A 25,279-nucleotide genomic window follows, 5' to 3' on the forward strand; every position below is an offset into this window, starting at 1 on the left:
ATGTAGGTGCTTCCTCCTCTGATCGGGGTAGCGGCCTGCGATTCGGGTAACTCTTGGAGGGGCGTTTGAGTTCATACTCTTCGGCCGCAAGGACTTCAGTCCATCTGTCAGCTAGCAAATCTTGGGCAGCTCTAAGTTGTTGCTGCTTTTTCTTGAGGCTGCTTGCCGTGGCTAAAAGCCTGCGTTTAAAACGCTCTTGTTCGGTGGGGTCTGATGGTATGACGAATTCGTCGTCATCGAGGCTTGCCTCGTCTTCGGAGAGAGGCGTATAGTTATCATCCTTGACCTCTCGGTCTGCCGCTCTCTCATGAGGGCTGGCTTCTCCATCTTCCTATGCCGAATCTTGCTGAGGTGGGTGTTCTTCGGCGCTATCCGGGGTAGTATTATCTCCCGTGCCGGAATCACCGTTTTTGCTTGGCGGGATTTAGAGCGGCGCCGCTGACGCTGGCGCTTTGGCTGTTTCTTGGGGGCGTCACCCCCCACTGTTCCATCGCCATCTCCATCTTTTGGAGTATCCACCATATATATGTCATATGACGAGGTGGCCTTCCAGCGCCCTACAAGTGCTGGTTCCTGTTCATCTCCTACATCGTCATCCATGCCGTCGATGTCTTCGGAGCTAAAGTCAAGCATGTCGGTTAGATCGCCGACAGTGGCTACAAAGTGGGTGGTGGGTGGGCTTTGAATTTCCTCATCGTCTGTATCCCACCCTCGCTGACCGTAGTCCGGCCAGGGCTCTCCTGATAAAGAGAGAGACTTAAGAGAATTCTGGATGTCGCCAAAAGGCGAATGCTGAAAGATGTCTGCGGCGGTGAACTCCATTATCGGCGCCCAATCGGATTCGATTGGCAGGGGCGCGGGGGGTTCGGAGTCCGGGGAGGAGTCCGGATCCTCGGAGTCATGGGTCGTGCAGAGTGCGGGGCTAGCGTTCGGCTCGATCGCTTTCGGGATCGCAGCCCCTGAGGTGACGTCCAACCGCTCATCCTCGATTGGCGCAATATGCTCCGAGTTAGGGGTCGGAACCGATGCGTGTGCGGCCTCCAGGACACTGTCCGGGGGCAGAGCTAGATCATGCCCCTCGAGATAGTGCGGCGCGCTTGGCCGTGGCTCGAGCCCGTCGAAGATCAAGTCTCCGCGGATGTCAGCCGTGTAGTTTAAGCTTCCAAACCTGACTTGATGGCCAGGGGCGTAGCTTTTGATCTGCTCTAGGTGGCCGAGCGAATTGGCCCACAGAGCAAAGCCGCCGAAGACGAAGATCTGTCCGGGGAGCAAAGTCTCACCCTGGACCGCATCGTTGTTGATGATCAAAGGAGCCATCGGGCCTAAAGGTGACGACACACAGGAACTCTCAATGAAAGCACCAATGTCGGTGTCAAAACCGGCGGATCTCGGGTAGGGGGTCCCGAACTGTGCATCTAGGCCGGATGGTAATAGGAGGCAGGGAACACGATGTTTTACCCAGGTTCGGGCCCTCTTGATGGAGGTAAAACCCTACGTCCTGCTTAATTAATATTGATGATATGGGTAGTACAAGAGTAGATCTACCACGAGATCAAGGAGGCTAAACCCTAGAAGCTAGCCTACGGTATGATTGTTGTGTATGGAGTTGATTACCTACGGACTACAACCCTCTGGTTTATATAGACACCGGATAGGGTTAGGGTTACATAGAGTCAGTTACAATGGTAGGAGATCTTGAATATCCGCATCGCCAAGCTTGCCTTCCACGCCAAGGAAAGTCCCATCCGGACACGGGACGAAGTCTTCAATCTTGTATCTTCATAGTCCAGGAGTCCGGCTGAAGGTATAGTCCGGCTACCCGAACACCCCCTAATCCAGGACTCCCTCAGTGGCAATTACACGGACTGGGTCCATAACTTGACGATTATCCTCATTGCTGCATAGAAGAATTACGTCCTAGAAGCACCGCTAGGTGACAAACCCACTGCAGGAGCAATGCCAGATGTTATGAACACCTGGTAGAGCAAAGCTGATGACTACTCGATAGTTCAGTGTGCCATGCTTTACGGCTTAGAACCGAGACTTCAATGACGTTTTGAACGTCATGGAGCATATGAGATGTTCTAGGAGTTGAAGTTAATATTTCAAGAAAATGCCCGGATTGAGAGATATGAAGTCTCCAATAAGTTCTACAGCTGCAAGAAGGAGGAGAATAGTTCTGTCAGTGAACATATACTCAGCATGTCTGGGTACCACAACCACTTGACTCAACTGGGAGTTAATCTTCCTGATGATAGTGTCATTGACAGAGTTCTTCAATCACTGCCACCAAGCTGCAAGAGCTTCGTGATGAACTATAATATGCAAGGGATGGATAAGACGATTCTCGAGCTCTTCACAATGCTAAAGGCCACGGAGGTAGAAATCAAGAAGGAGCATCAAGTGTTGATGGTTAACAAGACCACCAGTTTCAAGAAAAAGGGTAAAGGGAAGAAGGGGAACTTCAAAAAGAACATCAAGCCAGTTGCTGCTCAAGTGAAGAAACCCAAGACTGGACCTAAGCCTGAGACTGAGTGCTTCTACTGCAAAGGAACTGGTCACTGGAAGCGGAACTGCCCCAAGTATTTGGCGGAGAAGAAGGATGGAAAAGTGAAAGGTATATTTGATATACATGTTATTGATGTGTACCTTACTAATGCTCGCAGTAGTGCCTGGGTATTTGATACTGGTTCAGTTGCTAACATTTGCAACTCGAAATAGGGGCTACGGATTAAGCGAAGATTGGCTAAGGACGAGGTGACGATGCGCGTGGGAAATGGTTCCAAAGTCGATGTGATCGTCGTCGGCACGCTACCTCTACATCTACCTTCGGGATTAGTATTAGACCTAAATAATTGTTATTTGGTGCTAGAGTTGAGCATGAACATTATATCTGGATCTTGTTTGATGCGAGATGGTTATTCATTTAAATCAGAGAATAATGGTTGTTCTATTTATATGAGTAATATCTTTTATGGTCATGCACCCCTAATGAGTGGTCTATTTTTTACTAAATCTTGATAGTAGTGATACACATGTTCATAGTATTGAAGCCAAAAGATGCAGAGTTGATAATGATAGTGCAACTTATTTGTGGCACTGCCGTTTAGGTCATATTGGTGTAAAGCGCATGAAGAAACTCGATTCTGATGGACTTCTGGAATCACTTGATTATGAATCACTTGGTAATTGCGAACCATGCCTCATGGGCAAGATGACTAAAACTCCGTTCTCTGGAACAATGGAGCGAGCAAAAGAGTTATTGGAAATCATACATACTGATTTATGTGGTCCAATGAACATTGAAGCTCGCGGCGGATATCGTTATTTTTGCACCTTCACATATGATTTGAGCAGATATGGGTATATCTACTTAATGAAACATAAGTCTGAAACATTTGAAAAGTTCAAAGAATTTCAGAGTGAAGTGGAAAATCATCGTAACAAGAAAAATCAAGTTTCTACGATCTGGTCATGGAGGCGAATATTTGAGTTATGAGTTTGGACTTCATTTGAAACAATGCGGAATAGTTTCGCAACTCACGCCACCTGGAATACCACAGCGTAATGGTGTGTCCGAACGTCGTAATCGCACTTTACTAGATATGGTGCGATCTATGATGTCTCTCAATGATTTACCGCTATCGTTTTGGGGTTACGCTTTAGAGACAACTACATTCACATTAATTGGTGCACCATCTAAATCCGTCGTGATGACACCTTATGAACTGTGGTTTGGCAAGAAACCCAAGTTGTCATTTCTTAAAGTTTGGGGCTGTGATGATTATGTGAAAAAGCTTCAACCTGGTAAGCTCGAACCCAAATCGGAGAAATGTGTCTTCATAGGATACCCAAAGGAGACTGTTGGGTACACCTTCTATCACAGATCCGAAGGCAAGATATTCGTTGCTAAGAATGGATCCTTTCTAGAGAAGGAGTTTCTCTCGAAAGAAGTGAGTGGGGGGGAAGTAGAACTTGACGAGGTAATTGTACCTTCTCCCTTATTGGAAAGTAGTTCATCACTGAAATCAGTTCCAGTGATTCCTACACCAGTAAGTGAGGAAGCTAATGATGATGATCATGAAACTTCCGATCAAGTTACTACCGAACCTCGTAGGTCAACCAGAGTAATATCCGCACCAGAGTGGTATGGTAATCCTGTTCTGGAAGTCATGTTACTTGAGCATGATGAACCTATGAACTATGAGGAAGCATTGATGAGCCCAGATTCCACAAAATGGCTTGAAGCCATGAAATCTGAGATGGGATCCATGTATGAAAACAAAGTGTGGACTTTGGTTGAGATGCCCGATGATCAGTAGGCCATAGAGAATAAATGGATCTTCAAGAAGAAGAATGACGCTGACGGTAATGTTACTGTCTACAAAGATCTACTTGTTGCGAAAGGTTTTCGACAAGTTCAAGGAGTTGACTACGATGAGACCTTCTCAACCGTAATGATGCTTAAGTCCGTCCGAATCATGTTAGAAATTGCCGCATTTTATGATTATGAAATTTGGCAAATGTATGTCAAAACTGCATTCCTTAATGCATATCTTAAAGAAGAGTTGTATATGATGCAACCAGAAGGTTTTGTCGATCTGAAAGGTGCTGACAAAGTGTGCAAGCTCCAGCAATCCATTTATGGACTGGTGCAAGCCTCTCGGAGTTGGAATATACGCTTTGATAGTGTGATCAAAGCATATGGTTTTATACAGACTTTTGGAGAAGCCTGCATTTACAAGAAAGTGAGTGGGAGCTCTGTAGCATTTCTGATATTATATGCAGATGACATATTATTGATCAGAAATGGTACTGAATTTCTGAATAGCATAAAAGGATACTTGAATAAGAATTTTTCAATGAAAGACCTCAGTGAAGCTGCTTATATATTGGGCATCAAGATCTATAGAGATAGATCAAGACGCTTGATTGGACTTTCACAAAGCACATACCTTGATAAAGTTTTGAAGAAGTTCAAAATGGATCAGGCAAAGAAAGGGTTCTTGCGTGTTGCTACCTCTTGAGCACTACGTTGGTTTTCCCTTGAAGAGGAAAGGGTGATGCAGCAAAGTAGCGTAAGTATTTCCCTCAGTTTTTGAGAACCAAGGTATCAATCCAGTAGGAGGCCACACGCAAGTCCCTCGTACCTACACAAACAAATAAGAACCTCGCAACCAACGCGACAAAGGGGTTGTCAATCCCTTCACGGTCACTTACGAGAGTGATATCTGATAGAGGTAATAATGATAAGATAAATATTTTTGGTATTTTTATGATATAGATTGAAAGTAAAGATTGCAAAGTAAAACAAATTGGAAACTTATATGATGGAAAGTAGACCCGGGGGCCATAGGTTTCGCTAGTGGCTTCTCTCAAGATAGCATAAGTATTACAGTGGGTGAACGAATTACTGTCGAGCAATTGATAGAAAAGCGAATAATTATGAGAATATCTAGGCATGATCATGTATATAGGCATCACGTCCGCGACAAGTAGACCGACTCCTGCCTGCATCTACTACTATTACTCCACACATCGACCGCTATCCAGCATGCATCTAGAGTATTAAGTTCATAATAACAGAGTAACACCTTAGGTAAGATGACATGATGTAGAGGGATAAACTCAAGCAATATGATATAAACCCCGTCTTTTTATCCTGGAATGCAACAATACAATACGTGTCATTTCCCTTTCTGTCACTGGGATCGAGCACCGCAAGATTGAACCCAAAGCTAAGCACCTCTCCCATTGCAAGAAAGATCAATCTAGTAGCCCAAACCAAACTGATAATTCAAAGAGACTTGCAAAGATAACCAATCATGCATAAAAGATTTCAGAGAAGAATCAAATATTGTTCATAGATAGACTTGATCATAAACCCACAATTCATTGGATCTCGACAAACACACCGCAAAAAGAGTTACATCGAATAGATCTCCAAGAAGATCGAGGAGAACTTTGTATTGAGATTCAAAGAGAGAGAAGAATCCATCTAGATAATAACTATGGACCTAAAGGTCTGAAGTAAACTACTCACATTGTCGGCGTTCTGGGAACGGGGGTCCCCAGACTTGCCTGTCTGCTGCCAGCGGCGTGGCTCAAAGGGGGCCCAGCACGGCCCGTCTTCATCGACACAGACCCAAGACCCTCGCGAGGGGCCAAGCCTCGCGGGGCAGACGACACGGAGCTTCCTCAGGCACGGCCTCATCAGGTTGGCTCGCGAGGAGGCGGAGAGATCAAGGCAGGGTACCTCATGAGGTGCCCGTGACGCAAGCCATGATGACCAAGGCCGCCAGGCGGGCGCCATCCCGCGCAGTGTCCTCCTTTCCTCTTTGGTGCAAAGGGAGCAAGCGTAGGCGAGAGCATCAAGCAAAGGCACCCGTTTCGGTGCAACGAGACCAAGACCAGTCCAACAGCAGGAAGGAAGTCATTGTGGAGCCCAAGCCAGCGTCACCACCAGAGCCTTTGGCAGGCGAGGACCAACTTTAGTTAGGATAAGTGTACCCGATGTTCCCCTTCAAAATGGCCAATTGTTGGCGCCCTTCCCGCTCAATATTTGGGAAGAGGCCCAGGGCCTTTGCCTATAAATAGGACTAGCCACCCCCAGGGTAGGGAGGTTCGAGATCGAGCATCGAGGATCAAGGATCGGATCGAAATCAGAGAGAGAAGGGTGACTGAACTCCTCCTAGCAGTTCGTCCCCCCAGCAAAGAACAGACCCTCGTGAGGCTGTTCTTCCTTGTATTGTTCATCATCATCAGCCCAAGAGGCAATCCACCATACCACACACTGGAGTAGGGTGTTACACCACAACGGTGGCCCGAACCAGTATAAACCCTGTGTCTCTTGTGCTGTTCTTGCCATAGCTTAGATCTCAGCGAGGCGGAGGGGTGCAGGTAGGTAGAAGGCGAAATCTCTGCGCGCACCCCAGTGCTCAAACCTCAAGGGTCTGCCAGAACCCGAAATCCAACATTTGGCGCACCAGGTAGGGGTGCGCCGGAATTCGTCTTCCGCCACCCCGTTCTCCTCCGACCATCGCGCCCATGTCTGACGCTCGTCGGGCCCGCGCCGAGCGCCGGGCCGCTCTCGCTTCTCGCGTCGCCCAGACGGCTCCTGTCGGCGGGCGTCCTCGCCGTTCCCCGTCACCTGCCGTCAACGCCGCCACCGGCCCGGCGGGGGACGAGCAGCAAGCATCGTCTCAGCATCCGTCAATGCGGCAAGACGGCCGCACCGCTACTCCCTCGCTCACCCCAGCTGGTTCTTCGTCCCGCGCACTCCGCGCACCCATGGAGGCTCGAGCTGCGCTCATCGCGGCAAACGAGCTCCTGTGCTACCGTCCCGTCGACGACGTCTACGAAGAATGGCTCGACCGCGTCGCCAAGCTCGTCCGCGCCGTAGGGGGCTCTCCTGCGCCGTCCGTTTCGCTGCACCGCACCCCGCCCCGCGTGAGCGACGAGGCTCCGGCGGAGCCCCGGCCGCCTCCTCCTCAAGAAGGCGCCATGGCTCCAAGGCGCGTGGCCCCTGGGCGGAACCCGCTCTGTCAGGTGCCAGCGCGGCAAGAGCAGAGCTGCCAAGAAGTCCCTCGCCCGCAAGAAGCTGCCCGGGCGCTCCCTGCTCCAGCACGTCGCGACCATGCTCCTACTCCCGCGCGTCAAGACCCCGCGCTGCTCCCAGCTGCAGCGCGTGGGGGCATGCAAGACCAAGCTCTTCGTCACCCAAGGCCTCCCGTGGCCACAGCAGGCTGCCGTGCATTCACCATCGAGCTACGCAGTGTTGCGTGGCCCGGCAAGTTCAAGCCAGACCTGCCTCCTTGTTACGACGGCACGGCCGACCCTGCGGAGTTCCTCTAGCTCTATGAGCTGGGCATCGAAGCTGCCAACGGAGACGAGAAGGTCATGGCGAACTGGTTTCCCATGGCGCTCAAGGACGGGGCCCGCACCTGGCTCCTGAACCTGGCTCCAGGCACGATCTCCTCCTGGGACGAGATGCGCACCCGCTTCATCGCCAACTTCCAAGGTACTCGCGACCGGCCACCCGCCATGAGCGACATGCGCTGCATCAAGCAACAACCCGGAGAGACCCTGCATAAGTACATCTAGCGCTTCAACAATGCACGCCTCAAGATTCCCAAGGTGACCGAGGAGGCCATCATCTCAGCCTTCTTCGACGGCGTGCGCGATGTCAAGATGAAGGAGGAGTTGGCGATGCATGAAGACCTGTGCACTTCCTTGGAGTTGTTTAACTTGGCAACCAAGTGCGCCAGGGCTGAGGAAGGGCGTCTCTCCCTCCTTGAGCTGCCTGCCGCAGACCCAGAAGAGAAGAAGCCCAAGGCCAAGGATGTGAAGCGCAAGGGGGCTGCCGTGCTCGCGGCAGAACCAGACACCAAGCGGGGCAGAGATCTGCCCGAACCTCCCAAGGGCAGTCGGTACTGTGTGTACCACGACCTCCACACCCACAACACCAACGAATGTCAAGAGCTCTGAGCCGTGCAAGAAGGAAGGATCGGCCGTCGCCCCGACCGCGGTGACCAGGGCTACGGTCGAGGAGGAGGAAGGAACGCAGGACGCTGGGAAGACCGGGGCCCACGCCAAGGGTGGCGCAATCAACCTCGCAAGGATCGCTGGCAAGATCCGCCTCACGAGGGAGACTGGAGGGATCAGCCTTGCGAGGATCGCCCGCAAGGCAATGCAGGCCTCCCTCCGCTGCCGCCGCAGCCAAGGAGAAACGAGGACCGCCACCAGGACGAGGGGGCTGGGGGCTTCCAGGAGCCGCGCATGATCGCCTGCATCCTGGGCGGGGCTCAAGCCCCAGCCTCTCAACGCATCTTCAAGCAGTTCACCCGCGAAGTGAATGCAGTCCTCCCCAAGCTCGAAGCCACTCGCCCTCTCAGGTGGTCGGCGTGCGCCATCACGTTCAGCTCAGCAGATCAACTCAAGTGTGCGGCTACAGCCGGAGTCCTCCCGATGCTTTGTTCCCCAATCATCAGCAACATGGTGGTCACCAGGACCCTCATCGATGGCGGGGCAGGGCTCAACGTCCTGTCCGTGGAAACATTCAACAATCTCCAAGTGCCCTACAGCCAGCTTTAGCCAACCAAGCCTTTCTCCGCAGTGACCGACGGCTCCACGGTCCCGATTGGGCAGGTCCGCCTCCCTGTCACCTTCGGGGCACGCGACAACTACCGCACCGAGCTCATCGACTTCGACGTCACTCACATTCGCCTGCCGTACAACACCATCCTTGGGTACCCAGCGCTGGCCAAGATCATGGCCGTAACTCACCACGGCTACAACGTCCTCAAGATGTCAGGAAGTGGCGGAGTCATCACGGTGCCCTGTGAAGAGAAGGACGCGGTGTGTTCCCTAGAACGAGCCTTTCAGGCCGCGTCACTGGAAGACCCGAATCGCGGAAGCAGGAGGCTTCCCGAGACCGCCCCCAAGAAGAAGAAGACATCGTCCGGCCCGGCCCCTCAGGAGGCAGGCCCCTCTGGGCCCGCGCCTGCCCAGGGGGAACCTCCTTCCATCGCATAGGAAAGCGCGCCTAGCGCCCTCCTCAGGCAGGGCTCGGGGGCTCTCCCCTGGAGGGCCACCGACCTGGCTAGGGTCATGAGGGAGGCACTTGGGCACCACATGGAGGCGTGTTTCGAAGCACGTTTCCCTCAAGAAGGAGTAAGGCAAGGAGAGCCAGACCCTCAGGAGTTCGTCAGCAAGGCCATTCAGGAGCTACAGGAGTCAAGAGTCATGAAAGGCGGCCGCCGCCTACCAGCAGTGGCTCCCCATCCAGGCGAGGATGGTGGGCTGCGCGTCTGCATCGACATACCAGGGCTCAATCGAGTCGCCTCTCTGGAGCGCCTCTGGCCCTCACGAGTGGGCGCACTGCGGAGGTCCACCCCACAGCTACGTTCGCATGCCTTACGGCTTGCCGAACACAGCTGCCACGTACCAGCGCCTCATGAGGGGCATCATGGAAGCACAAGAGGCTAGGCGTTCCGCAGCCCTGGCGGAGATGGAGATGGTCCGCGAGGAGCCACCAGCGCCTCCGGAGCCTCCCGAGGCCCCTAGGCCTGGGGGCTCATGAGGATCGGCTTCCCAGCCCACCGAGTCTGCTACACCAACAGTCCTTCGTCCTCAACATCATCAGGTGACATCTTTCAAGTTTCATTTCCAGCTGGGAGCGCCCCCCCAGGGCTGCATTATTCCCAGGCCGCGTGGGTCCGTCCCTGCGGCATGTATCCCTTTTATTTCATGTTGTTAGCTTACCTTGTTGGGGACGCCCCTCGGGCTGCATCATCCCCAAGTCGCTCGGGCTTGACCCATTGATGTCCACTTTCCCAGCATCTATTTGAATGAATCCACTCCTTCGCGGCTAATGTGTTTGACCTAGTTGCCCGCTCAACTGACGCCAACTGACGGAACTGCTCCCAAACGGCACGACGCTTGCGCATGGGTCCGTCCCTGCAACGCCGACAAACCTGAATGGCTGAGCTCTGGCCGCGGCAGCCCCTCATGGTGCCACCTCATCAAGCCTTCAGTGCCTCATCGCCCCTCGGAAGCAACCAATGGCTGATTGTCAATTGTCATGGCAACCCCTCGTTCTTTCTATGATGGGTTTACAGGATCTCCTAAAGGAGCCGCGTCAGGCGAGGCCCTTGCGGTGTCTTCTTCACTCTCATCCGCGCGAACCGCTTGCACGTTAAAGGGGGGGTGCCTGAGCATCGTGACTCAGGGCTCCTACTGGCTCTCCAGCCCCCACCCTCTGGCCTTGTCCACGGCATCGCGACCTGGCATACCAGCGACGGCTGAGACTCGCTCGAGGGCCAGGACCCGAGGACGTAGAGCAGAAAGGGGAGCAAAGGCGAGAGGGGAGGGACACGTGAGGACCTCGCCGAGCAGCCTCACGCCTGCCGATGCACGGACCCGGCAACACACCAGAGAGCGACCCCTGATTCTCGAGATAAGTCACCACCCGGAAGCACCAGCTACCGTGGCACCATCCCCGCACCTAATGCAATCCCGTGTTAACGATGCCACTCTCCTTTCTCACCGAACGATGGCTGCTTGAGCGCCAAAGGGGACCTCCTGAGCATCGCGACTCAGGGGCTCTTACCGGACTCCGGGTCGCTCACCTCCTGGCCTTGACCACGGCATCGCGACCTGGCATACCAGCGACGGCTGAAGCCGCCTTGGGACTGGGACCTGTCGGCGCAGAGCACCAAGCCCTCGTGAGGTTCGAAAGGGAGAACAGAGCTAAGACGGAATGAGCAACTCGCACAATTCTACGACAAGGGTTATATTAACAAAACAGGATCACATGCACCTTACAAGCCCCCACGAGACGCATCTTTGATTCCTCGCAGGGAACAGATCCTAAAGGGACGCTAACTACACGCGCCCCTGCAAAAGACGCCATCATCAACAGTGGGCCGTCAAGCACCGGCGCCAACCCCATCCAGATCAGAGTCGGCGATGCCCTGACGAGCCCGCCCTGCTCCAGGAGCGGCGCCGGCTCGGGGGCTCGTAGCTATCGTCGCTCGTCTCCGGAGTCGCGAAGAGCTCGCCGGAGTCGCTGGAACCTCTGATGCCTCCGCCGCCTGAGGAGCCGCCAAGGGAGCGGTCGGCGGGCCCAGTCCTCGCCGCAGCAGGGTCCCGGCCACCTCTCCCGGGGCAGCACTCCAGCCGGCGCCCGTTCGCATCGAAGACCTTGAAGAACATCACCGAAGCACCGTCGTACTCCAGGTGGATCGCGAAGGCGCCTCTTGTCCTGCAAACCCGGGCGACTTCGCTCTAGCCTCGAGTCATGAAGACCTCGCCCGGGGCAACGACCGCGACCTCTACCTCGGTCGCGAGGGTGCTGCAACCGGCGTGCTGCAGCCAAAGCTCCAGGAGTTCTCCCTACGGGATGATGGAGGCGAAGAAGGGAGGAAGGCTGTAGGATCGAAAGTATGTCTAGAGGGGGGGTGATTAGACTACTTGACCAAATAAAAACTTAACCTTTTCCCAATTTTAGTTCTTGGCAGATTTTAGCTAATTTAGGACAAGTCAAGCAATCATCACATAATTCAAGCAAGCATGCAAAGAGTATATAGGCAGCGGAAAGTAAAGCATGCAACTTGCAAGAATGTAAAGGGAAGGGTTTGGAGATTTCAAACGCAATTGGAGACACAGATGTTTTTCCCGTGGTTCGGATAGGTGGTGCTATCCTACATCCACGTTGATGGAGACTTCAACCCACGAAGGGTAACGGTTGCGCGAGTCCACACAGGGCTCCACCCAAGGGTAACGGTTGCGCGAGTCCACATAGGGCTCCACCCACGAAGGGTCCACGAAGAAGCAACCACCCACAAAGGGTCCACGAAGAAGCAACCTTGTCTATCCCACCATGGCCATCGCCCACGAAGGACTTGCCTCACTAGCGGTAGATCTTCATGAAGTAGGCGATCTCCTTGCCCTTACAAACTCCTTGGTTCAACTCCACAATCTTGTCGGAGGCTCCCAAGTGACACCTAGCCAATCTAGGAGACACCACTCTCCAAGAAGTAACAAATGGTGTGTAGGTAATGAACTCCTTGCTCTTGTGCTTCAAACGATAGTCTCCCCAACACTCAACTCTCTCTCATAGGATTTGGATTTGGTGGAAAGAAGATTTGAGTGGAAAGCAACTTGGGAAGGCTAGAGATCAAGATTCATATGGTAGGAATGGAATGTCTTGATCTCAACACATGAGTAGGTGGTTCTCTCTCAGAACATATGAGTTGGAATAGTGTGCGTGTTATGATGGCTCTCTCTCTTAATGAGAAGGAGGTGGAGGGGTATATATAGCCTCCACACAAAATCCAACCGTTACACAGTTTTCCAATCTCGGTGGGACCGAATAAATAAACTCGGTCTGACCGAAGTAGTAAACCTAGTGACTGTTAGGAGTTTCGGTGGGACTGACATGCAACTCGGTAGGACCGATTCGGTTAGGGTTTGGGCATAACGTAATCTCGGTGAGACTGATTACACAAACTCGGTGAGACCGAATTTGGTAATTAGCTAACCAGAGAGTTGGTCAGGCAAACTCGGTGGGACCGATTTGCTCTTTCCGTGAGACCGAGTGGAACTCGGTGAGACCGAAAAGTTACAAAGGGGAAACACTGAGTTTACATTGCAATCTCGGTGGGACCGATTCGCTCTTTCGGTGAGACCGAAAAGTTACGAAAGGGAAATAGAGAGTTTGCAACCCCATCTCGGTGAGACCGAGATCCTTATCGGTAGGACCGAATTGCTAGGGTTTGGCAGTGGCTAATGACAAGTGAAACTCGGTGGCGCCGGATAGGAAGAATCGGTAGGACCGAGTTTGGCTTAGGGTTTAGGTCATATGTGGATATGGGAAAGTAGTTGAGGATTTTGGAGCATATCATTAAGCACATGAAGCAAGAGGCTCATTAAGCAACACCTCATCCCTCCTTAATAGTATTGGCTTTTCCTAAAGACTCAATGTGATCTTGGATCACTAAAATATAAAATGAAGAGTCTTGAGCTTTTGAGCTTGAGCCAATCCTTTGTCCTTAGCATTTTGAGGGTTCCACTTTCACATCCATGCCATGCCAATCATTGAGCTTTCCTGAAATAATTATCTTGGAATAGTATTAGCTCAATGAGCTATATGTTGTTATGAATTACCAAAACCACCTAGGGATAGTTGCACTTTCAATCTCCCCCTTTTTGGTAATTGATGACAACATATAGATCAAAGCTGCGACAAATGATAATAAGCATGAATTATATCGTCGCTTTGAGAAGTATGTGATAAGTAAGAGCTCCCCCTAAATTTGTGCATATTTAAAATTTGCTTTCGACTGCAAATGCACAAAGAGTTAGAGTCATGGGTTACTCTTCCATGTCACATACATCTTGGTGGAGCGCTCAAAATGATAAGAATGAAATACATGCACTCATCACCAAGAATAGTGAATGATCACATAAGATAGGATAAGATAATAGCATTAAGCAAGCATTAAGTGTAGCTTATGATGAAACACATGATCATCAATGTCTCACAAATAATGACGTAGTATCAAGCACTCAAAAGCAGAAAAGGTTCAAAAAACCACCAAATAAAGCAAGAGAGAAAAGCAACACTCTCTCTCTCTCTCTCGAAGCCTATGATCTATACATCTTCTCCCCCTTTGGCAACAAGTTTCCAAAAAGTTCCTAGAAAATGCATAGCACTAGATCGACGCTTAGGCTTGATCTTCAGGTGGTGGTGGAGTCCGGATCACTCCAAGGACGAAGGCTTCTGTAGATGTTGAAGTAGTCGCTGGAGTTGGAGCTGAAGTAGATGCTGGAGCTCAGGCTGTAGCTGGTGCTGAAGTGGTGGCTCTGGTGTCAGCAACTGGCACGGCAGACGACCTCGGGCCTCGTGGCACTCTAGAAAAAGCATGAGTCGTGGTCCTGCCTCTCCTCTCATTCATGTCCTCCTGGAGCTGCTCCACTGCAGACTGAACTTCCGTTACCTTGACATCCAAGTCATAGAACTTCTGTTCCATGATTCTCTCTAGGCTCTGCTGGTTCTTAGTGAGGGTGGCCAGACTTTGCTCAATCCTCAGCGTGGATGCAATCAAGTAACCAAGCTGCACTTGTTTGGTCTTCAAAAAGTACTCAGATGCCTCCTCTTGAGTAGGCATCTTGACAGCTTTCTCCTTCCTCGCCTTCTCCTTCTTTGCAAATGCTTGGGCAGATGATGGATCGTTCTCAGTCATGACAACTTCATTGTCCTCGAAATCTGGACGGATGGGCAGGTGTTCCTTATCCAACAAATATACGCCCGTGCCCATCTTGGAGTTGATGAGCTCCTGAATCTGAGGGGCATATCCGCAGCTCCTCTTCTGATCTGTCGCAGTCCTTTTGATTGTTTCCACTATGAGGCTCATGACTTTGAATTTCTGAGGCACATCAAACACATGTAGCAAGTTGATAGCATGGCCTCTGATCATCTTGTGATCTCCAGACTTGGGCAGAAGGGTGTGCCTAAGGATCCAGTTGATCGTAGGCAGTCCTGATAGCAGATAATGCACTGAGCCAAATTTGAACGTGTCAAGTGCCTCATTCGGAATCTCCTTGTACATGTTGGACATGGAGTTGTGGTCCATCTTTTTCTTGGCATAGATATCCAAGTCCTCATCTTGCTCCTCTGGGGCATTAATGATCTGTGCCCACTCAGCCACTGTAGATTGGTACCTTGTACCCTCAGACATCCATGTGATCCGCCCATCTGGATAAAAGTGTGCCGTGGAGTAGAACTGCATGATAAGTTCCTCGTTCCACTTTGTGAGCTTCTGCCCAACAAAGTCAGCTACTCCACAAGCACTAAAGCTGTCAAATACTCCTGGGTAGTACTCCTCATTCTCCTTGATATATGTCCAATCAACCCATCGCATATCACACACAATGGGCTTCTTATCTAGCAGCACAGTCTCATAGAAATCCTGCTGCTCCTTGGTATGAAACCTGTAGTCCACTACAGTCCTTCTCCTAGAAGCATATGGATCTGCTTCTCTCCACTTCCTGAGCCCTGAGTCTCTCCTGAGCTTCATATCCTCAGCCACAGGATGAGCATCGTTGTGGTCTGGGATCTTGGGCTTGAGCTTCCGAAGGACATTCTCTTCCTCATCCTCAGCAACAGTCTCAGGCACTGGGGCCTTGTTCTTCTCAGCTGCAGGAATGCTCCGTGTGTTCCTCTTGGGCTTTGGCTTTGGAGCTGGCTTGGCCTTGGAAGCAGCTCCCCCTGATTTTATGGCATCTCCCATTAGCTTGGGTGCCTTGGGCGCTGGTGCAGCTGCCTCTTCTTCTTCTTCCTCTTCGATGATGGAAGCTTTGCCAAGCACCCTAGCCACAGTCTTCTTCACCCTCTCCTTTCTCTTCTTGCCTTCAGTAGCAACTGGCTCTTGGGGAGTGGGCTTCTCAGTTGAGGCTCTTGCCTTTGACATGGGCTGCCTGCCTGCTGGCCTTTTGATTTTCAGCCCTGGCTTTGTGCCTTGAGCTGGCTCAACTCTCTTGGAAGTGGCCTCTTCCTCTGCCACATAGTCCTCATCTTCAGAGTCTGAGGTTTTCTTCTTCCTTTGTCTCGTGGCAGCCTTTGGCAAATTGCTAGGAGTGCTCCTGCTGCCTTCATCAGATGAACTGGAGGGACTAGTGCCCTCACTCATGACCACTTGCTGCTCTGACAGATTCTGGCTATCACTCTGGTCTGACATGCTGCAAACTGACTGCTGACCCTGTGAATAGATTATAGAGGAGATAGAGTGGATGAGCATCACAAAATGCAGAGATTTTTGCAAAAATAATGATCCAAAAACTTAGTTTTAGTTTCCCACTGAAATCATCTCGGATCTACCGATTTTCAAACTCGGTGATACCGAAGCAGTTTTGGAACCTAAACTAGTGAACTCGGTAGGACCGAGTCACAGTTCGGTGGCACCGAGACTGCTAGGGTTTCACTGAGTTCAAAAATCGGTCACACCGATAAGTAATTCTCGGTCAGACCGAGTCTCACTTGTGCAATGGCATAAGCCAAATCGGTGGGACCGAGTTTTTCAACTCGATGGGTCCGAGATGGTTTCGGCGGAAACCTAAACCTAGAATTTTCGAATCAAACCTAACCTATGAGCGTTTTGACTGGATAGAAGTTTATCAAACGTGGCTAGAAACAATATGATCACAATGGGCTATGAATCAGATTGAGTAATAGCACAAAGATCAAGTCCATACCCTAGTTCGGCGGGGACTTGCTACGGCGGAAACGGCGGGGCAGAATTCCCGTTGACGGCGACGGAAACCAGCGACTGGAGGCTGCTGGCGGCGAGAAGACGGTCCGGAGACCTCAAGGGCAGAGCAGGCTATCGCGTGGGCGAAGGGGTTCGGAGAAATTTCCAAATTTTGCCCGTGACTATATATAGCCCGACCCTGTCGGTGTGACCGAGTGGAACAACTCGGTGGCACCGAGATTCATAACTGCGTGCAGTTACTGAAACTCGGTGTGACCGAAAGGTTCAAATCGGTTGCACCGAGATCGAAAACCTAGATCAACTTAATGATCTCGGTAGGACCGAAAGTGGAGTATCGGTCAGACCGAAAATCATAAAGAGGTTTTGGAAGTTTAAGTCTATGACGAATCGGGGACTCCGAGCGCTCCTCACACAGAGTGGTTCAAATCTGACTTGATCAAATTTTGTGATGCAGCATGAATGGAGTTTGAGACGAGAAAAGCATAGATAGCTAGAGGAGGTTCTTAGGCATTCTTGTCCATCCACTTGGCAAAAAGAAATAAAGCCAAACAATCAAAAACAACAAGTGGATGTCCTCGAATGAGTAAATTATGCAACCAGCATGCTCACGCAATAAGATGGCAAATGAAATATGTGGCAAGGCATGCACAACCAATTCTAGCATCTATCAAGCAATTTGCGATGACTAGGTCATCTATATATGAGTATATTGACTTAGGAGTCAAGTGAGAACACTTGATCATAGGTCATACTCATCGTTTAAGCTCAAGTGGGGTTACCACTTTTACATAAAGCATTGTTGTGTTCACATCTTTAGAGTTGCTTTAGCTCAAGTCTTAGAGTAAAGCTCCCCCTAGATGTGATATCCCTCCTAAGAGGGATGAACTAACCTTGGGTTTTGTCGATGATGACTTCATGTAGATATTGAAGATGTGGATGCTCAATGTTGATGTAGATCTCTTGGAGCTATCCATATGAGTGAATTGCACTTTCAATACCTACATGGGTTAGTCCCACAAGGAACAAACAAGGATATCCATAGACATAGAGTGATGCACACAAAGATGATGTCCATGAAAACTTTTAGGTTACCTTGTCCCTTGTCTTACCAACAAGAGGGTTTGTGACTCCTTGAACTAGTGCAAGATGTGGAAGTTGATTGCACTTGTTCTTGCCAAAATGATAAGAATGAAGTATGTTGGCGGAGTCACCCTCAAGAACTTTCTAGTTCTTCTTCTTTTGGATCCACATCATCTTGATGGGAATCCTTGGAGTTGTAGTCGTACTTGATGAAGTGGAACTTGAAGTAGTCTTGGGAATCCACTTGACTAAGGTCTTTGGAGCTTCTTCAAATGCATCAATTTCCTCTTGAAGCTTGTCCTTGCCTTTTTGCTCGTAGTCTTGTGGTGGAAGATCATCTTGAGCTTGTGTCCCCTTGAAAGAAGTACACTTCTCTTGTTGAGGGACAAACTTTGTCTTGGGGTATTGATCTTCTTCCCATTCAACTCCATTGGCATTGAACTTTCGTTCAAAACCAACACCTTGATTCTTCCGGTGCATTCCTTGGCTTGCGCACAATTTCCTCGAATTGCTTACTCCCGGCAAGGCTTTTGTACACTCCTTTCTCTATAATTCCCTTCAATAAGCTATTTTCTTGCTCAAGTGTAACTTGGCTAAGAGAATCATTAGTGGAATCAAGAGAACTACTAGAAGCAACAATATTGGATTTAGCATGATCATTGTTACTAGTAGAGGAAGAATCTTTCTTGTTAGACTTGACTTGAGGAATGTAAGTGGATAAGAGTAAACGCTTGGCAATGTAAGAAGAACTTTTCTTGTGGAGATCATCATTGATTGCCTTTAAGAACTCATGCTATTGCTCAAGATTGAGCTTTTCAAAGCATAGCTTCTCATGAGCTCTGAAAAGTTCTCGATGATCTTCGAAGATAGTGTCATGAGCTAACTTAAGAGTTTTTAGTTCTTTAGTTAGAGCCTCAATCTTCTCCTTATCATTGTCATTCGTTATCTGATTAGCATGATTAATTGGTTTCATCATAGTATTCATCACTAGAGTTCACAAGCAAATCATCATCTAAACAAGTCCATCTTCATCACTATTGAAATCAACATACTCGGGGTGTGTTACCTTAGGACCTTTGCCATGAAGCATCTTCCAATTCCTTCATTTGGTGAGTCCAAATATGTCGTAGGAGTTGGTTATGACACAAGGCTAGACCGCAACACCTTCATCTTGAGTATCTTTCGGAGTCGGAGTGATAACTTTCTCGGAGTGGCTGTCGGAGTCGGAGCCGATAACCTTTCACCAACATGCTTGATGTCTTCGTCTTGTGTAGCTCCTGATGATTTTCCTTCCTTTCCGAATCCTTGCTTCTCCGTGAGTATCTCTTCGTTCATAACGATCATCTCTACTCCTTCTTTCTTGGTGGTGATCCTTTGCTTCTTCTTTTTGGAGAATCTTCTCTTCTCTTTGTAGGGAGCCGTACACTCATTGAATAGTGTCCGGGTCTTCCACAATTGTAACAGTTTCGCTCTCGACTAGAAGATCTTTTGTCATTGTAGGACCTTGACTTGGAGCTTCTATCTTTGCTTCTACTCTTGTAGAACTTGTTGAAGTTCTTCACCATTAGCTCAATTCTCTTGAAGTCTTGTTTCTCACTTGATGATGTAGGGGCTTCACATGAGGCTTTATGCACCACTTGATTTGTTGTGAGTTCCTCTTTATCCTTAAGTGACATCTCATGAGCAACAATTCTTCCAATCACCTCCGGTGGCTTGAGATCTTTGTAATTGGCATCATTTGGATCAATGTGCACACGGTATCATATTTTCCATCAAGGCTCTTAGGATCTTCTTGATGATGAATCTATCGGTCATCTCTTCCACTTCCTAAGCCGGCATCTCATTGTGATGGAGAAGCAAGCTAGAGTACATCTCAGCGACACCTTCACCATCCTTCATCTTGAACTTGTCAAGTTGGCTTTGAAGCACATCCAACTTGGATTCCTTGACGGAGTCGGTACCTTCGTGCATATCAATCAAAGTGTCCCAAATTTCCTTTGCATTCTCAAGGCGGCTGATTTTGTTGAATTCTTCGGGGCACAATCCGTTGAAGAGAATATCACAAGCTTGAGCATTGTATTGCAACATCTTCAACTCATCCGCGGTAGCTTCACGGTTTGGTTCTCTCCCATCAAAGAAGTCACCTTGCAAGGCAACACACACAATAGCCCAAACGGCGGGGTTATGTCCAAGAATATGCATTTTCATTTTATGCTTCCAACTAGCAAAATTAGTACCATCAAAGTAAGGACCTCTACGGTGATAATTTCCCTCGTTGACGCCATACTCTCCTAGGTTTTGAAACCAAGGCTATGACCACCAAAAGCTATGGAGATCAAAGCAAATGGAGACCAAAGCTCTGATACCACTTTGTAGGATCGAAAGTATGTCTAGAGGGGGGTGATTAGACTACTTGACCAAATAAAAACTTAACCTTTTCCCAATTTTAGTTCTTGGCAGATTTTAGCTATTATAGGACAAGTCAAGCAATCATCACACAATTCAAGCAAGCATGCAAAGAGTATATTGGCAGCGGAAAGTAAAGCATGCAACTTGCAAGAATGTAAAGGGAAGGGTTTGGAGAATTCAAACGCAATTGAGACACGATGTTTTTCCGTGGTTCGGATAGGTGGTGCTATCCTACATCCACGTGATGGAGACTTAACCCATGAAGGGTAACGGTTGCGCGAGTCCACACAGGGCTCCACCCACGAAGGGTCCACGAAGAAGCAACCACCCACAAAGGGTCCACGAAGAAGCAACCTTGTCTATCCCACCATGGCCATCGCCCACGAAGGACTTGCCTCACTAGCGGTAGATCTTTACGAAGTAGGTGATCTCCTTGCCCTTACAAACTCCTTGGTTCAACTCCACAATCTTGTCGGAGGCTCCCAAGTGACACCTAGCCAATCTAGGAGACACCACTCTCCAAGAAAGTAACAAATGGTGTGTAGGTAATGAACTCCTTGCTCTTGTGCTTCAAATGATAGTCTCCCCAACACTCAACTCTCTCTCATAGGATTTGGATTTGGTGGAAAGAAGATTTGAGTGGAAAGCAACTTGGGAAGGCTAGAGATCAAGATTCATATGGTAGGAATGGAAATGTCTTGGTCTCAACACATGAGTAGGTGGTTCTCTCTCAGAACAATATGAGTTGGAAGTGTGTGTGTTCTGATGGCTCTCTCTAATGAGAAGGGTGGAGGGGTATATATAGCCTCCACACAAAATCCAACCGTTACACAGTTTTCCAATCTCGGTGGGACCGAATCAATAAACTCGGTCTGACCGAAAGTAGTAAACCTAGTGACCGTTAGGAATTTCGGTGGGACTGACATGCAACTCGGTAGGACCGATTCGGTTAGGGTTTGGGCATAACGTAATCTCGGTGAGACCGATTACACAAACTCGGTGAGACCGAATTTGGTAATTAGCTAACCAGAGAGTTGGTCAGGCAAACTCGGTGGGACCGATTTGCTCTTTCGGTGAGACCGAGTGGAACTCGGTGAGACCGAAAAGTTACAAAGGGGAAACACTGAGTTTACATTGCAATCTCGGTGGGACCGATTCGCTCTTTCGGTGGGACCGAAAAGTTACGAAAGGGAAACAGAGAGTTTGCAACCCCATCTCGGTGGGACCGAGATCCTTATCGGTAGAGACCGAATTGCTAGGGTTTGGCAGTGGCTAATGACAAGTGAAACTCGGTGACGCCGGATAGGAAGAATCGGTAGGACCGAGTTTGGCTTAGGGTTTAGGTCATATGTGGATATGGGAAAGTAGTTGAGGATTTTGGAGCATATCATTAAGCACATGAAGCAAGAGGCTCATTAAGCAACACCTCATCCCTCCTTAATAGTATTGGCTTTTCCTAAAGACTCAATGTGATCTTGGATCACTAAAATATAAAATGAAGAGTCTTGAGCTTTTGAGCTTGAGCCAATCCTTTGTCCTTAGCATTTTGAGGGTTCCACTTTCACATCCATGCCATGCCAATCATTGAGCTTTCCTAAAATAATTATCTTGGAATAGTATTAGCTCAATGAGCTATATGTTGTTATGAATTACCAAAACCACCTAGGGATAGTTGCACTTTCAAAGGCGAATCCAAGACTAAGGAGGCATGGCAGCGTGGAACACGAACTCTCGGGAGGAGCCCTCGGTGTGGACCCCAGGGGGGACGACCCACACCTTCGTGACCGTCGGCACCGACGGCGGCGGCGCCCGTGGCGATCAGCATTAGCTCCTTCAGGGCCCTCGTTGTGGGCGTACAAGGGAAGCGGGAACCCCGGCAGTGGCCCCTCGCACCAGGGCCTCGACACCACCTGATGGGCCCCCTCGTCCAGGCCGCAAAGGGCGAGCCGTTTCTTCGGCGGGAGCGGGTCTGGTTCCTCTCGGGGAGCCTTTCCCTTCTCTGCCGACGAGAACCGGCGGATCGGAGCCATCGCAGCAAGACGGAGCAAGGACCGGGAAGAAGGAGAAGCAAGAAGGGATGGACTGGAAGGGCGTGCGCCGTTCCGTACTTATGGCCGGCGAAGGCCAACCGCCGACCTCCACGATCGCAGGCAATCATGACCCGCTTTGCATGCAGGGACTTGTCCAATCCGTGCAGTTGCCGAGGCGCCATGGGGAAGTGGAGACGCCCACATCCAATCAACCGCCACGCGGCGCCCAAGACCGCAGGCTGTTAGGGCCCGTGGCGCTTCGCTCTTGCCCTTCCGCCTCCCTGCACGGCCAAGTCCGGGCGCGCCTTGGGCCCGAGGGCTACTGTCGGCGTTCTGGGAACGGGGGTCCCCAGACTTGCCTGCCTGCGGCGTGGCTCAAAGGGGGCCCAGCACGGCCCGTCTTCATCGATACAGACCCATGACCCTAGCGAGGGGCCAAGCCTCATGGGGTGGATGACACGGAGCTTCCTCAGGCACGGCCTCATCAGGTTGGCTCGCGAGGAGGCGGAGAGATCAAGGCGGGGTACCTCACGAGGTGCCCGTGACGCAAGCCATGACGACCAAGGGCGCCAGGCGGGCGCCAGCCCGCGCAGTGTCCTCCTTTCCTCTTTGGTGCAAAGGGAGCAAGCGCAGGCGAGAGCATCAAGCAAAGGCACCCATTTCGGTGCAACGAGACCAAGACCAGTCCAACGGCAGGAAGGAAGTCATTTTGGAGCCCAAGCCAGCGTCACCTCCAGAGCCTTTGGCAGGCGAGGACCAACTTTAGTCAGGATAAGTGTACCCGATGTTCCCCTTCAAAATGGCCAATTGTTGGCGCCCTTCCCGCTCAATATTTGGGAAGAGGCCCAGGGTCTTTGCCTATAAATAGGAATAGCCACCCCTAGGGTAGGGAGGTTCGAGATCGAGCATCGAGGATCAAGGATCAGATCGAAATCAGAGAGAGAAGGGTGATTGAACTCCTCCTAGCAGTTCGTCCCCCCCAGCAAAGAACAGACCCTCGCGAGGTTGCTCTTCCTTGTATTGTTCATCATCATCAGCCCAAGAGGCAATCCACCATACCACACACTGGAGTAGGGTGTTACACCACAACGGTGGCCCGAACCAGTATAAACCCTGTGTCTCTTGTGCTGTTCTTCCTATAGCTTAGATCTCAGCGAGGCGGAGGGGTGCAGGTAGGTAGAAGGCAAAATCTCTACGCGCACCCCAGTGTTCGAACCTCAAGGGTCTGCCGGAACCCGAAATCTGACACACATATCACTAGAGGGGCCATGGAGTTGATGTAGAGGCCCTCCGTCATCGTTGCCCCCTCCGGCGGAGCTCCGGAAAAGGCCCCAAGATGGGATCTCTTGGGTACAGAAGGTTGCGGCAGTGGAAATAGGGTTTTGTGGTGCTCCTGGATGTTTTCGGGGTATGTGAACATATATAGGAGGAAGAAGTAGGTCGGTTGAGCCACGAGGGGCCCACGAGGGGGGAGGGCGCGCCTAGGGGGTAGGCGCGCCCCCTGCCTCGTGGACACCTCGTTCATTTCTTAACGTCCACTCCAAGTCCTCTGGATCACGTTTGTTCCAAAAAAAATCACGCTCCCAAAGGTTTCATTCCGTTTGGACTCTGTTTGATATTCCTTTTCTGCGAAACACTAAAATAGGCAAAAAAACAGCAATTTGCACTGGGCCTTGGGTTAATAGGTTAGTCCCAAATATAATATAAAAGTGTAAAATAAAGACCATAAACATCCAAAACAGATAATATAATAGCATGGAACAATCAAAAATTATAGATACGTTGCAGACGTATCACCTGTATTACAAGGTGTGAAGTTGAGTCAGACTAAATGCCCGACCACTGCAGAAGATAGAGAGAAAATGAAAGGTGTTCCCTATGCTTCAGCCATAGGCTCTATCATGTATGCAATGCTGTGTACCAAACCTGATGTGTGCCTTGCTATAAGTTTAGCAGGGAGGTACCAAAGTAATCCAGGAGTGGATCACTGGACAGCGGTCAAGCAGATCCTGAAATACCTAAAAAGGACTAAAGATATGTTTCTCGTATATGGAGGTGACAAAGAGCTCATCGTAAACGGTTACGTAGATGCAAGCTTTGACACTGATCCGGATGACTCTAAGTCACAAACTAGATACGTGTTTTTATTAAATGGTGGAGCTGTCAGTTGGTGTAGTTCCAAACAAAGCATCGTGGCGGGATCTACGTGTGAAGCGGAATACATAGCTGCTTCGAAAGCAGCAAATGAAGGAGTCTGGATGAAGGAGTTCATATCCGATCTAAGTGTCATACCTAGTGCATCGGGTCCAATGAAAATCTTTTGTGACAATACTGGAGCAATTGCCTTGGCAAAGGAATCCAGATTTCACAAGAGAACCAAACACATCAAGAGACGCTTAAAATCCATTCGCGATCAAGTCAAGGAGGGAGACATAGAGATTTGCAAGATACATATGGATCTGAATGTTGCAAACCCGTTGACTAAGCCTCCCTCACGAGCAAAACATGATCAGCACCAAGACTCCATGGGTGTTAGAATCATTACAATGTAATCTAGATTATTGACTCTAGTGCAGGTGGGAGACTAAAGGAAATATGCCCTAGAGGCAATAATAAAGTTGTTATTTATATTTCCTTATATCATGATAAATGTTTATTATTCATGCTAGAATTGTATTAACCGGAAACTTAGTACATGTGTGAATACATAGACAAACAGATTGTCACTAGTTTGCCTCTACTTGACTAGCTTGTTGAGTCAATGATGGTTATGTTTCCTAACCATAGGCATGAGTTATCATTTGATTAATGGGATCACATCATTAGAGAATGATGTGATTGACTTGACCCATCCGTTAGCTTAGCGTGATGATCGTTTAGTTTGTTGCTATTGCTTTCTCCATAACTATACATGTTCCTATGACTATGAGATCATGCAACTCCCGAATACCGGAGGAACACCTTGTGTGCTACCAAACGTCACAACGT

Source organism: Triticum urartu, chromosome 3 (genome assembly GCF_003073215.2).
Source record: "Triticum urartu cultivar G1812 chromosome 3, Tu2.1, whole genome shotgun sequence".
NCBI lineage: Eukaryota > Viridiplantae > Streptophyta > Magnoliopsida > Poales > Poaceae > Triticum > Triticum urartu.